The sequence below is a fragment of the Myotis yumanensis genome, unplaced genomic scaffold (genome assembly GCF_028538775.1).
Source record: "Myotis yumanensis isolate MYYU_CA2020_CCGP unplaced genomic scaffold, mMyoYum1.0.hap1 SCAF_13, whole genome shotgun sequence".
Taxonomy (NCBI): domain Eukaryota; kingdom Metazoa; phylum Chordata; class Mammalia; order Chiroptera; family Vespertilionidae; genus Myotis; species Myotis yumanensis.
Window position 1 is genome coordinate 54,129,022 of NW_027223764.1, and position 16,472 is coordinate 54,145,493.

The window sequence follows — 16,472 nt, forward strand, 5'->3', positions numbered from 1 at the left end:
AATCTTGTCTATGAAGTAACACTCCTTTATCTGAAGCCACCATCCCGTATAAGAATTCACGAACCTGTATATGAATTGAAAATCCACCCATGACGTAAAAATCCTCTCTATGAAGTCCCAAACCTGTGTATGAAGTATCAATCCTGTCTATAAAGTTAAAATCTCTACCATGAAGTAACATTCTCTGAAGACACAATGCTAACTATGAAGTAACAGTCTTCTTTATGAAGTCACAATCCTGTGGATGATGTAACAATCCTGAATATGAAGTTTAATCCTGTCTTGATGTCAAAATCCTATCTATAAAGTCACAATTGTGTCTATGAAGTCACAATCCTGTCTATGAAGTAATAATCCTGTCTCTGGAGTCACCATCCTGTATATGAAGCCACGAACCTGTCTATGAAGTGAAAATACCTTCATGAAGTAAAAATCCTCTCTATGAAGTCACAATCCTGTCCATGAAGTGAAAATCCCGCAATGAAGTAACAATTCTGTCTATGAAGTCACAATGCTAACTATGAAGTAACAGTCTTGTTTATGAAGTCACAATCCTGTGTATGATGTAAAAATCCCGTCTATGAAGTTGCAATTCTCTCTATGAAGTCAGAATCCTGAGTATGAAGTTACAATCAGGTCTATGAAGTCACAATCCCGTCTACGAAGATAAAATTCTGTCTATGGAGTCACAATCTCCTGTGTATGAAGTCACAATACTGTGTATGAAGTCACATTTCTGTCTATGAAGTCAAAATCCCCCTCTGAACTAACTATCCCGTATGAACTAACAATCCTGTCCAGGAAGTGATAATCATGTATATAAAGTCACGATCCTGTTTATGAAGTGAAAATCCCCCCATGTATTAACAATCCTCTCTATTTAGTCACAATCCTGTAAGAAGTAACAATCCTGTCTATGCAGACATGATACTATGAAGTAACAACACTGTCTATGTAGTGAGAATCCTTTCTTTGAAGTCACAAACCTGACTATGAAGTGAAAATTCCCCAATGAAGTATAAATCCTGTCTGGGAAGTCATAATCCTGTCTATGGAGTCACAATCCAGTCTACGAGGTAACAATCCTGTCTATGAAGTCACGATCCTATGAAGTCACAATCCTGTCCATGAAGTAATAATACTCTCTTTGGAGTCACAATCCTGTATATGAAGCCACGAACCTGTCTATGAAGTGAAAATCCCCAAATGATGTAACAAACCTCTCTATGAAGTCACAATCCTGTGTATGAAGTATCAATCCTGTCCATGAAGTGAAAATCCCGCCATGAAGTAACAATTCTGTCTATGAAGTCGCAATGCTAACTATGAAGTAACAGTCTTGTTTATGAAGTCACAATCCTGTGTATGATGTAACAATCCTGGATATGAAGTCACAATACTGTCTATGAAGTCACCATCCTGTGTAAGAAGTTACAATCCTATGAAGTCACAATATTGTCTATGAAATCACAACCACTCTATGAAGTAACTATCCCCTATGAAGTAACAATCCTGTCTATGCTGTCACAATCCTGTTTATGAAGTCACCATCTGTCTATGAACTCACAATCCTGTCTATGAAGAAATAATCCTGTTTATGGAGTCACAATCCTGTATAGGAAGTCATGAACCTGTCTACGAAGTCAAACTCCCCACATGAAGTAACAATCCGATCTATGAAGTTACAATCCTGTGTATGAAGTTACAAATCGCCCTGAAATTACAATCTTGACAATGAAGTCAAAATCCTGACTATGAAGTAACAAACATTCCTATGAATTAACAATCTTGTCTATGAAGTGAATATCCCCACATGAAATAAAAATCCTTTCTATGAACTTAAAATCCTGTCTATGAAGTCACAATCCTGTCTATGAAGTCACAATCCTGTCTATGAGGTCACAATCATGTCTATGAAGTCACAATCCACCTATTAAATAACTCTGCCCCATGAAGCAACAATCCTGTTTATAAAGATACAATCCTGTTTATTAAGTCACCATTTGTCTATGATGTCACAATCCTGTCTTGAAAGTAATAATCTTGTCTATGGAGTCACAATCCTGTATTTGAATCCACAAAACTGTCTATGAAGTGAATATCCCCCCATGAAGTAAAAATCCTCTTTATGAAGTCACATTCCTGTCTATGAAGTACAATCCTGTCCATGAAGTGAAAATCCCGCCATGAAGTAGCAATTCTGTCTATGAAGTCACAATGCTAACTATGAAGTAAAAATCTTCCTTATGAAGTCACAATCCTGTGTATGAAGTTACAATTCTGTCTATGGAGTGACAATCCTGTGTATGAAGTAACAATACTGTATATAAAGTCACATTTCTGTCTATGAAGTCACAATCCTGTGTATGAATTCACAGTCACCCTATGAAGTAACTATCCCCTATGAAGTAACAATCCTGTCTATGAAGTCAGAATCCTGCCTATGAAGTCACAATCATGTCTATGAAGTCACAATCATGTCTATGAGGTCACAATCCTGTCTATGAAGTCACAATCATGTCTATGAGGTCACAATCAGGTCTATGATGTCACAATCCTGTCTATGAAGTAACAGGATGGTCTATGAAGTCACTATCATGTCTATTTGGTCACAATCCTGTCTATGAGGTCACAATCATGTCTATGTAGTCACAGTGCTGTCTATGAAGTCACAATCCTGTCGATGAAGTCACAATGCTGTATATGAAGTCACAATCATGTCTATGTGGTCACAATCCTGTCTATGAAGTCACAATCCTTTCTATGAAGTCACAATCCTGTCTATGAAGTCACAATCCTGTCTATGAGGTCATAATCATGTCTATGAAGTCACAATCCTGTCTATGAAGTAACAGGACGGTCTATGAAGTCACTATCATGTCTATTTGGTCAATCCTGTCTATGAAGTCACAATCCACCTATTAAATAACTCAGCCCCATGAAGCCACAATCCTGTCTATGAAGACACAATCCTGTTTATTAAGTCACCATTTGTCTATGAAGTCACAACCCTGTCTATGATGTCACAATCCTGTCTTTGAAGTAATAATCCTGTCTATGGACTCACAATCCTGTATATGAACCCATAAAACTGTGTATGAATTGAATATCCCCCCATGAAGTAACAATCCTCTTTATGAAGTCACATTCCTGTCTATGAAGTAACAATCCTGTCCATGAAGTGAAAATCCCGCCAGGAAGTAGCAATTCTGTCTATGAAGTCACAATGCTAACTATGAAGTAAAAGTCTTCCTTATGAAGTCACAATCCTGTGTATGAAGTTACAATACTGTGTATAAAGTCACATTTCTGTCTATGAAGTCACATCCCTGGGTATGAAATCACAAGGCCCTATGAAGAAACTGTCCCCTATGAAGTAACAATCCTGTCTATGAGGTTACAATCCTGTATATGAAATCACCATCAGTCTATGAAGTCACAATACTATATATGAAGTAACAATCCTGTCTATGAAGTCACACTCATGTTTATGAAGTCACGATCCTTTCTATAAAGTGAAAATCCCCCCATTTATTAACAATCCTCTCTATGAAGTCACAAACCTGTAAGAAGTAACAATCCTGTCTAAGAAGTCATGATCCGATGAAGTAACAACACTGTCTATGAAGTGCGAATCCTTTCTTTGAAGTCACAAACCTGTCTATGAATTGAAAATTCCCCAATGATGTATGAATCCTGAGTGGGAAGTCATAATCCTGTCTAGGGAGTCACAATCCTGTCTATGAAGTGACAAACCTTTCTATGAAGTCACAATTCAGTCTATCAAGTAACAATGCTCTCTAGGAAGTCACAATCCTGTCTATGAAGTTACAAATCGTCCTGATATTACAATCTTGAGTATGAAGTCAAATTCCTGTCTATGAAGTAACAATCCTGTCTATGAAGTCACAATCCTGTCTATGAAGTCACAATATTGTCTATGAAGTAATAATCCTGTCTATGGAGTCAAAATCCTGTCTATGAAGTCATAACACTGTGTATGAAGTTACAATCCTGTCAAAGAATTCACAATCCTGTCTTTTGGGCACAATCCTTTCTGTGAAGTCACAATCCTGTCTATGAAGTCACAACCACCCTATGACGTAACTATCCCGTATGAAGTTACAATCCTGTCTATGAAGTCACAATCCTGTCTATGAAGTCACAATCCTGTCTATGAGGTCACAATCATGTCTATGAAGTCACAATCCTGTCTATGATGTCACAATGCTGTCTATGAAGTCACAATAACGTCTATGAGGTCACAATCCTGTCTATGAAGTCACAATCCTTTCTATGAAGTCACAATCCTGTCTATGAAGTCACAATACTGTCTATGACGTCACAATCATGTCTATGAAGTCACAATCCTGTCCATGAAGTCACAGTACTGTCTATGAAGTCCCTATCATTTCTATTTGGTCACAATCCTCTCTATGAAGTCACAATCCACCTATTAACAACTCTGCCCCATGAAGCAACAATCCTGTTTATGAAGATACAATCCTGTTTATTAAGTCACCATTTGTCTATGATGTCACAATCCTGTCTATGATGTCACAATCCTGTCTTTGAAGTAATAATCCTGTCTATGAAGTCACAATCCTGTCTATGAGGTCACAATCATGTCTATGAAGTCACAATCCTGTCTATGAAGTAACAGGACGGTCTATGGTCACTATCATGTCTATTTGGTCAATCCTGTCTATGAAGTCACAATCCACCTATTAAATAACTCAGCCCCATTAAGCCACAATCCTGTCTATGAAGTCACAATCCTGTTTATTAAGTCACCATTTTTCTATGAAGTCACAACCCTGTCTATGATGTCACAATCCTGTCTTTGAAGTAATAATCCTGTCTATGGAGTCACAATCCTGTATATGAATCCACAAAACTGTCTATGAAGTGAATATCCCCCCATGAAGTAACAATCCTCTTTATGAAGTCACATTCCTGTCTATGAAGTAACAATCCTGTCCATGAAGTGAAAATCCCGCTATGAAGTAGCAATTCTGTCTATGAAGTCACAATGCTAACTATGAAGTAAAAGTCTTCCTTATGAAGTCACAATCCTGTGTATGAAGTTACAATTCTGTCTATGGAGTCACAATCCTGTGTATGAAGTAACAATACTGTGTATAAAGTCACATTTCTGTCTATGAAGTCACATTCCTGGGTATGAAATCAAAAGCCCCTATGAAGTAACTATCCCCTATGAAGTAACAATCCGGTCTATGAGGTTACAATCCTGTATATGAAATCACCGTCTGTCTATGAAGTCACATTACTATATATGAAGTAACAATCCTGTCTATGAAGTCACACTCATGTTTATGAAGTCACGATCCTGTCTATGAAGTGAAAATCCCCCCATGTATTAACAATCCTCTCCATGAAGTCACAAACCTGTAAGAAGTAAGAATCCTGTCTAAGAAGTCATGATCCTATGAAGTAACCACACTGTCTATGAAGTGCGAATCCTTTCTTTGAAGTCACAAACCTGTCTATGAAGTGAAAATTCCACAATGAAGTATGAATCCTGACTGGGAAGTCATAATCCTGTCTATGGAGTCACAATCCTGTCTATGAAGTGACAAACCTTTCTATGAAGTCACAATTCAGTCGTTGAAGTAACAATGCTTGCTAAGAAGTCACAATCCTGTCTATGAAGTTACAAATCGTCCTGAAATTACAATCTTGAGTATGAAGTCAAATTCCTGTCTATGAAGTAACAATCCTGTCTATGAAGTCACGATCCTGTCTATGAAGTCACAATATTGTCTATGAAGTAATAATCCTATCTATGGAGTCACAATCCTGTCGATGAAGTCATAACCCTGTGTATGAAGTTACAATCCTGTCTATGAAGTCACAATCCTGTCTGGATGTCACAATCCTGTCTCTGAAGTCACAATCCTGTCTATGAAGTCACAACCACCCTATGAAGTAACTATCCCGTATGAAGTAACAATCCTGTCTATGAAGTAACAATCCTGTCTATGAAGTCACAATCCTGTCTATGAAGTCACAATCCTGTCTATGATGTCACAATCATGTCTATGTAGTCACAGTGGTGTCTATGAAGTCACAATCCTGTCTATGAGGTCACAGTCAGGTCTATGATGTCACAATCCTGTCTATGAAGTAACAGGATGGTCTATGAAGTCACTATCATGTCTATTTGGTCACAATCCTGTCTATGAGGTCACAATCATGTCTATGTAGTCACAGTGCTGTCTATGAAGTCACAATCCTGTCGATGAAGTCACAATGCTGTCTATGAGGTCACAATCCTGTTTATGAAGTCACCAGTTGTCTAGGAAGTCACAATCCTCTGTATGAAATCGTAATCCTGTCTATGAGGTAATAATCCTGTCTGTGGATACAATCCCGTATATGATGCCACGATCCTGTCTATGATGTGAAAGTCCCCCCATGAAGTAACAATCCTCTCTATGAAGTCACAATCCTGTCTATGATGTAACTATCCTGTCCATGAAGGGAAAATCCCGCCATGAAATTGCAATTGTGTCTATAAAGTCACAATGCTAACTATGTAGTAACAGTCTCGCTTATGAAGTCACAATCCTGTGTATGATGTAAAAATCCCATCTATGAAGTTGCAATTCTCTGTATGGAGTCACAATCCTGTGTATGAAATCACAATAGTGTGTATGAAGCCACATTCCTGTCTATGAAGTCACAGTCCTGTCTATGAAGTCACAATGCTTTCTATGAATTCGCAATCCTGTCTATGAAGTCACAATCCTGTCTCTGAGGTTACAATAATGTCTATGAAGTCACAATCCTGTCTATGAAGTAACAGGACGGTCTATGAAGTCACTATCATGTCTATTTGGTCAATCCTGTCTATGACGTCACAATCCACCTATTAAATAACTCAGCCCCATGAAGCCACAATCCTGTCTATGAAGACACAATCCTGTTTATTAAGTCACCATTTGTCTATGAAGTCACAACCCTGTCTATGATGTCACAATCCTGTCTTTGAAGTAATAATCCTGTCTATGGTCTCACAATCCTGTATATGAACCCATAAAACTCTGTATGAATTGAATATCCCCCCATGAAGTAACAATCCTCTTTATGAAGTCACATTCCTGTCTATGAAGTAACAATCCTGTCCATGAAGTGAAAATCCCGCCAGGAAGTAGCAATTCTGTCTATGAAGTCACAATGCTAACTATGAAGTAAAAGTCTTCCTTATGAAGTCACAATCCTGTGTATGAAGTTACAATACTGTGTATAAAGTCACATTTCTGTCTATGAAGTCACATCCCTGGGTATGAAATCACAAGCCCCTATGAAGAAACTGTCCCCTATGAAGTAACAATCCTGTCTATGAGGTTACAATCCTGTATATGAAATCACCATCAGTCTATGAAGTCACAATACTATATATGAAGTAACAATCCTGTCTATGAAGTCACACTCATGTTTATGAAGTCACGATCCTTTCTATAAAGTGAAAATCCCCCCATTTATTAACAATCCTCTCTATGAAGTCACAAACCTGTAAGAAGTAACAATCCTGTCTAAGAAGTCATGATCCGATGAAGTAACAACACTGTCTATGAAGTGCGAATCCTTTCTTTGAAGTCACAAACCTGTCTCTGAAGTGAAAATTCCCCAATGATGTATGAATCCTGAGTGGGAAGTCATAATCCTGTCTAGGGAGTCACAATCCTGTCTATGAAGTGACAAACCTTTCTATGAAGTCACAATTCAGTCTATCAAGTAACAATGCTCTCTAGGAAGTCACAATCCTGGCTATGAAGTTACAAATCGTCCTGATATTACAATCTTGAGTATGAAGTCAAATTCCTGTCTATGAAGTAACAATCCTGTCTATGAAGTCACAATCCTGTCTATGAAGTCACAATATTGTCTATGAAGTAATAATCCTGTCTATGGAGTCAAAATCCTGTCTATGAAGTCATAACACTGTGTATGAAGTTACAATCCTGTCTAAGAATTCACAATCCTGTCTTTTGGGCACAATCCTTTCTGTGAAGTCACAATCCTGTCTATGAAGTCACAACCACCCTATGACGTAACTATCCCGTATGAAGTAACAATCCTGTCTATGAAGTAACAATCCTGTCTATGAAGACACAATCCTGTCTATGAAGTCACAATCCTTTCTATGAAGTCACAATCCTGTCTATGAAGTCACAATACTGTCTATGAGGTCACAATCATGTCTATGAAGTCACAATCCTGTCCATGAAGTCACAGTACTGTCTATGAAGTCCCTATCATTTCTATTTGGTCACAATCCTCTCTATGAAGTCACAATCCACCTATTAACAACTCTGCCCCATGAAGCAAGAATCCTGTTTATGAAGATACAATCCTGTTTATTAAGTCACCATTTGTCTATGATGTCACAATCCTGTCTATGATGTCACAATCCTGTCTTTGAAGTAATAATCCTGTCTATGAAATCACAATCCTGTCTATGAGGTCACAATCATGTCTATGAAGTCACAATCCTGTCTATGAAGTAACAGGACGGTCTATGGTCACTATCATGTCTATTTGGTCAATCCTGTCTATGAAGTCACAATCCACCTATTAAATAACTCAGCCCCATTAAGCCACAATCCTGTCTATGAAGTCACAATCCTGTTTATTAAGTCACCATTTTTCTATGAAGTCACAACCCTGTCTATGATGTCACAATCCTGTCTTTGAAGTAATAATCCTGTCTATGGAGTCACAATCCTGTATATGAATCCACAAAACTGTCTATGAAGTGAATATCCCCCCATGAAGTAACAATCCTCTTTATGAAGTCACATTCCTGTCTATGAAGTAACAATCCTGTCCATGAAGTGAAAATCCCGCTATGAAGTAGCAATTCTGTCTATGAAGTCACAATGCTAACTATGAAGTAAAAGTCTTCCTTATGAAGTCACAATCCTGTGTATGAAGTTACAATTCTGTCTATGGAGTCACAATCCTGTGTATGAAGTAACAATACTGTGTATAAAGTCACATTTCTGTCTATGAAGTCACATTCCTGGGTATGAAATCAAAAGCCCCTATGAAGTAACTATCCCCTATGAAGTAACAATCCGGTCTATGAGGTTACAATCCTGTATATGAAATCACCGTCTGTCTATGAAGTCACATTACTATATATGAAGTAACAATCCTGTCTATTAAGTCACACTCATGTTTATGAAGTCACGATCCTGTCTATGAAGTGAAAATCCCCCCATGTATTAACAATCCTCTCCATGAAGTCACAAACCTGTAAGAAGTAAGAATCCTGTCTAAGAAGTCATGATCCTATGAAGTAACCACACTGTCTATGAAGTGCGAATCCTTTCTTTGAAGTCACAAACCTGTCTATGAAGTGAAAATTCCACAATGAAGTATGAATCCTGACTGGGAAGTCATAATCCTGTCTATGGAGTCACAATCCTGTCTATGAAGTGACAAACCTTTCTATGAAGTCACAATTCAGTCGTTGAAGTAACAATGCTTGCTAAGAAGTCACAATCCTGTCTATGAAGTTACAAATCGTCCTGAAATTACAATCTTGAGTATGAAGTCAAATTCCTGTCTATGAAGTAACAATCCTGTCTATGAAGTCACGATCCTGTCTATGAAGTCACAATATTGTCTATGAAGTAATAATCCTATCTATGGAGTCACAATCCTGTCGATGAAGTCATAACCCTGTGTATGAAGTTACAATCCTGTCTATGAAGTCACAATCCTGTCTGGATGTCACAATCCTGTCTCTGAAGTCACAATCCTGTCTATGAAGTCACAACCACCCTATGAAGTAACTATCCCGTATGAAGTAACAATCCTGTCTATGAAGTAACAATCCTGTCTATGAAGTCACAATCCTGTCTATGAAGTCACAATCCTGTCTATGATGTCACAATCATGTCTATGTAGTCACAGTGGTGTCTATGAAGTCACAATCCTGTCTATGAGGTCACAGTCAGGTCTATGATGTCACAATCCTGTCTATGAAGTAACAGGATGGTCTATGAAGTCACTATCATGTCTATTTGGTCACAATCCTGTCTATGAGGTCACAATCATGTCTATGTAGTCACAGTGCTGTCTATGAAGTCACAATCCTGTCGATGAAGTCACAATGCTGTCTATGAGGTCACAATCCTGTTTATGAAGTCACCAGTTGTCTAGGAAGTCACAATCCTCTGTATGAAATCATAATCCTGTCTATGAGGTAATAATCCTGTCTGTGGATACAATCCCGTATATGATGCCACGATCCTGTCTATGATGTGAAAGTCCCCCCATGAAGTAACAATCCTCTCTATGAAGTCACAATCCTGTCTATGATGTAACTATCCTGTCCATGAAGGGAAAATCCCGCCATGAAATTGCAATTGTGTCTATAAAGTCACAATGCTAACTATGTAGTAACAGTCTTGCTTATGAAGTCACAATCCTGTGTATGATGTAAAAATCCCGTCTATGAAGTTGCAATTCTCTCTATGGAGTCACAATCCTGTGTATGAAATCACAATAGTGTGTATGAAGCCACATTCCTGTCTATGAAGTCACAGTCCTGTCTATGAAGTCACAATGCTTTCTATGAATTCATAATCCTGTCTATGAAGTCACAATCCTGTCTCTGAGGTTACAATAATGTCTATGAAGTCACAATCCTGTCTATGAAGTCACAATGCTGTCTATGAAGTCACAATCATGTCTATTTGGTCACAATCATGTCTATGACGTCACAATCCTTTCTATGAAGTCAAAATCCTGTCTATGAAGTCACAATCCTGTCTATGAGGTCACAATCATGTCTATGAAGTCACAATCCTGTCTATGAAGTAACAGGATGGTCTATGAAGTCACTATCATGTCTATTTGGTCACAATCCTGTCTATGAAGTCACAATCCACCTATTAAATAACTCTGCCCCATGAAGCAACAATCCTGTCTATGAAGTCACAGTCCTGTTTATTAAGAAACCATTTGTCTATGAAGTCACAATCCTGTCTATGATGTCACAATCCTGTCTTCGAAGTAATAATCCTGTCTATGGAGTCACAATCCTGTATATGAATCCACAAAAATGTCTATGAAGTGAATATGCCCCCATGAAGTAACAATCCTCTTTATGAAGTCACATTCCTGTCTATGAAGTAACAATCCTGTCCATGAAGTGAAAATGAAGCCATGAAGTAGCAATTCTGTTTATGAAGTCACAATGCTAACTATGAAGTAAAAATCTTCCTTTTGAAGTCACAATCCTGTGTATGAAGTTACAATTCTGTCGATGGAGTCACAATCCTTTGTATGAAGTAAGAATACTGTGTATAAAGTCACATTTCTGTCTATGAAGTCACAATATTGTCTATGAAGTAATAATCCTGTCTATGGAGTCAAAATCCTCTCTATGAAGTAACAAACCTTTCTATGAAGTCACAATTAGTCTATGAAGTAACAATGCTCTCTCGGAAGTCACAATCCTGTCTATGAAGTCACAATATTGTCTATGAAGTAATAATCCTATCTATGGAGTCACAATCCCGTCTATGAAGTCATAACGCTGTGTATGAAGTGACAATCCTGTCTATGAAGTCACAATCTTGTCTTGATGTCACAATCCTGTCTCTCAAGTCACAATCCTGTCTATGAAGTCACAACCACCCTATGAAGTAACTATCCCGTATGAAGTAACAATCTTTTCTATGACGTAACAATCCTGTCTAGGAAGTCACAGTCCTGTGTATGAGGTCACAATCATTTCTATGAAGTCACAATGCTGTCTATTGAGTCACAATACTGTCGATGAAGTCACAATCATTTCTATGAGGTCACAATCCTTTCTATGAAGTCACAATCCATCTATTAAAACACTATGCCCCATGAAGTAACTGTACAGTTTATGATGTCACAATCCTGTTTATGAAGTCGCAATCCTATCTATGAGGTCACAATCCTGTCTATCAAGTCACAATCATGTCTATGAAGTCACAATACTGTCTATCAACTCACAAAAGTGTCTATGAGGTCACAATCCTGTGTATGAAGTCACAAACCACCTATTAAATAACTATGCCCCATGAAGCAACAATCCACTCTATGAAGTCACAATCCTGTTTATGAAGTCACCATTTGTCTAGGAAGTCACAATCCTCCGTATGGAATCGTAATCCTGTCTATGAGGTAATAATCCTGTCTATGGTTACAATCCTGTCTATGAAGCGACGATCCTACTATGACGTGAAAATCCGCCCATGAATTAACAATCCTCTCTATGAAGTCACAATCCTGTCTACGAAGTAACAATCCTGTCCATGAAGGAAAAATCCACCTATGAAATTGCAATTGTGTCAATAAAGTCACAATGCTAACTATGTAATAACAGTCTTGTTTATGAAGTCACAATCCTGTGTATGATGTAAAAATCCCGTCTATGAAGTTGCAATTCTCTCTTTGGAGTCACAATCCTGTGTATGAAGTCACAATAGTGTGTATGAAGTCACATTCCTGTCTATGAGTCACAGTCATGCCTATGAAGTCACAATCCTTTCTATGAATTCACAATCTTGTCTATGAAGTCACAATCCTGTCAATGAGGTCACAATCATGTCTATGAAGTCACCATCCTGTCTATGAAGTCACAATGCTGTCTATGAAGTCACAATCATGTCTATGTGGTCACAATCCTGTCTATGAAGTCACAATCCTTTCTATGAAGTCACAATCCTGTCTATGAAGTCACAATCCTGTCTATGAAGTCACAATCCTGTCGATAAAGTAACAGGGCGGTCTATGAAGTCACTATCATGTCTATTTGGTCAATCCTGTCTATGAAGTCACAATCCACCTATTAAATAACTATGACCCATGAAGCAACAATCCTGTGTCTGAAGTCACAATCCTGTTTATGAAGTCACCACTTGTCTAAGAAGTCACAATCCTGTCTATGAAATCACAATACTGTCTATGAAGTAATAATCCTGTCTATGGAGTCACAATAATGTATATGAAGCCAGGAACCTGTCTATGAAGTGAAAATCCCCCCATGACGTAACAATTCTCTCTATGAAGTCACAATCTTGTCTATGAAGTAACACTCCTTTATCTGAAGCCACCATCCCGTATAAGAATTCACGAACCTGTATATGAATTGAAAACCCACCCATGACGTAAAAATCCTCTCTATGAAGTCCCAAACCTGTGTATGAAGTATCAATCCTGTCTATAAAGTTAAAATCTCTACCATGAAGTAACATTCTCTGAAGACACAATGCTAACTATGAAGTAACAGTCTTCTTTATGAAGTCACAATCCTGTGGATGATGTAACAATCCTGAATATGAAGTTTAATCCTGTCTTGATGTAAAAATCCTATCTATAAAGTCACAATTGTGTCTATGAAGTCACAATCCTGTCTATGAAGTAATAATCCTGTCTCTGGAGTCACCATCCTGTATATGAAGCCACGAACCTGTCTATGAAGTGAAAATACCTTCATGAAGTAAAAATCCTCTCTATGAAGTCACAATCCTGTCCATGAAGTGAAAATCCCGCAATGAAGTAACAATTCTGTCTATGAAGTCACAATGCTAACTATGAAGTAACAGTCTTGTTTATGAAGTCACAATCCTGTGTATGATGTAACAATCCTGGATGTAAAGTCAGAAAACTGTCTATGAAGTCACCATCCTGTGTAAGAAGTTACAATCCTGTTTATGAAGTCACAATATTGTTTATGAAATCACAACCACCCTATGAAGTAACTATCCCCTATGAAGTAACAATCCTGTCTATGCAGTCACAATCCTGTTTCACCATCTGTCTATGAACTCACAATCCTGTCTATGAAGAAATAATCCTGTTTATGGAGTCACAATCCTGTATAGGAAGTTATGAACCTGTCTACGAAGTCAAACTCCCCACATGAAGTAACAATCCGATCTATGAAGTTTCAATCCTGTGTATGAAGTTACAAATCGCCCTGAAATTACAATCTTGACAATGAAGTCAAAATCCTGACTATGAAGTAACAAACCTGCCTATGAATTAACAATCCTGTCTATGAAGTGAATATCCCCACATGAAATAAAAATCCTTTCTACGAACTTAAAATCCTGTCTATGAAGTCACAATCCTGTCTATGAAGTCACAGTCCTTTCTATGAAGTCACATTCCTGTCTATGAAGTCACAATCCTGTGTATGAGGTCACAATCCTGTCTATGAGGTCACTATCATGTCTATGAAGTCACAATACGGTCTAGGAAGTTACAATCATGTCTATGATGTCACAATCCTGTCTATGAAGTCACAAACGTCCTATTAAATAACTATGCCCCATGAAGCAACAATCCTGTGTCTGAAGTCACAATCCTGTTTATGAAGTCACTATTTGTCTAAGAAGTCACAATCCTGTCTATGAAGTCACAATACTGTCTATGAAGTAATAATCCTGTCTATGGAGTCACAATCCTGTATATGAAGCCAGGAAACTGTGTATGAAGTGAAAATCCCCCCATGAAGTAACAATTCTCTCTATGAAGTCACAATGTTGTCTATGAAGTAACACTCCTGTATCTGAAGCCACCATCCCGTATACGAATTCACGAACCTGTATTTGAATTGAAAATCCACCCATGATGTAAAAATCCTCTCTATGAAGTCCCAAACCTGTGTATGAAGTATAAATCCTGTCTATGAAGTTAAAACTCCGCCATGCAGTAACAATTCTATGAAGTCACAATGCTAACTATGAAGTAAGTCTTCTTTATGAAGTCACAATCCTGTGGATGATGTAACAATCCTGAATATGAAGTCACAATCCTGTCTATAAAGTCACAATTGTGTCTATGAAGACACAATCCTGTCTTTGAAGTAATAATCCTGTCTCTGGAGTCACCATCCTGTATAGGAAGCCACGAACCTGTCTATGAAGTGAAAAATCCCTTCATCAAGTAAAAATCCTCTCTATGAAGTCACAATCCTGTCCATGAAGTGTAAATCCTGTCCATGAAGTGAAAATACTTTCACTACTTTTCCCGCCATGAAGTAACAATTCTGTCTATGAAGTCACAATGCCAACTATGAAGTAACAGTCTTGTTTATGAAGTCACAATCCTGTGTATCATGTAAGAATCCTGTATATGAAGTCACAATTCTGTCTATGAAGTCAGAATCCTGTATATGAAGTTATAATCCGGTCTTTGAAGTTACAATCCTGTCTTGATGTCACAATCCTGTCTATGAAGGTAAAATTCTGTCTATGTAGTCACAATCCTGTGTATGAAGTCACAATACTGTGTATGAAGTCACACTTCTGTCTATGAAGTCAAAATCCCCCTCTGAAGTAACTATCCCGTATGAAGTAAAAATCCTGTCTATGAAGTCACAATCATGTATATGAAGTCACGATCCTGTTTATGAAGTGAAAATTCCCCATGTATTAACAATCCTCTATATTTAGTCACAATCCTGTAAGAAGTAACAATCCTGTCTATGCAGACATGACCCTATGAAGTAACAACACTGTCTATGAAGTGAGAATCTTTTCTTTGAAGTCACAAAGCTGACTATGAAGTGTAAATTCCCCAATGAAGTATAAATCCTGTCCGGGAACTCATAATCCTGTCTATGAAGTCACAATCCTGACTACGAAGTAAGAATCCTGTCTATGAAGTCACGATCCTATGAAGTCACAATCCTGTCCATGAAGTAATAATACTCTCTTTGGAGTCACAATCCTGTATATGAAGCCATGAACCTGTCTATGAAGTGAAAATCCCCAAATGATGTAACAAACCTCTCTATGAAGTCACAATCCTGTGTATGAGGTCACAATCCTGTCTATGAGGTCACTATCATGTCTATGAAGTCACAATACGGTCTAGGAAGTTACAATCATGTCTATGATGTCACAATCCTGTCTATGAAGTCACAAACGTCCTATTAAATAACTATGCCCCATGAAGCAACAATCCTGTGTCTGAAGTCACAATCCTGTTTATGAAGTCACTATTTGTCTAAGAAGTCACAATCCTGTCTATGAAGTCACAATACTGTCTATGAAGTAATAATCCTGTCTATGGAGTCACAATCCTGTATATGAAGCCAGGAAACTGTGTATGAAGTGAAAATCCCCCCATGAAGTAACAATTCTCTCTATGAAGTCACAATGTTGTCTATGAAGTAACACTCCTGTATCTGAAGCCACCATCCCGTATACGAATTCACGAACCTGTATTTGAATTGAAAATCCACCCATGATGTAAAAATCCTCTCTATGAAGTCCCAAACCTGTGTATGAAGTATAAATCCTGTCTATGAAGTTAAAACTCCGCCATGCAGTAACAATTCTATGAAGTCACAATGCTAACTATGAAGTAAGTCTTCTTTATGAAGTCACAATCCTGTGGATGATGTAACAATCCTGAATATGAAGTCACAATCCTGTCTATAAAGT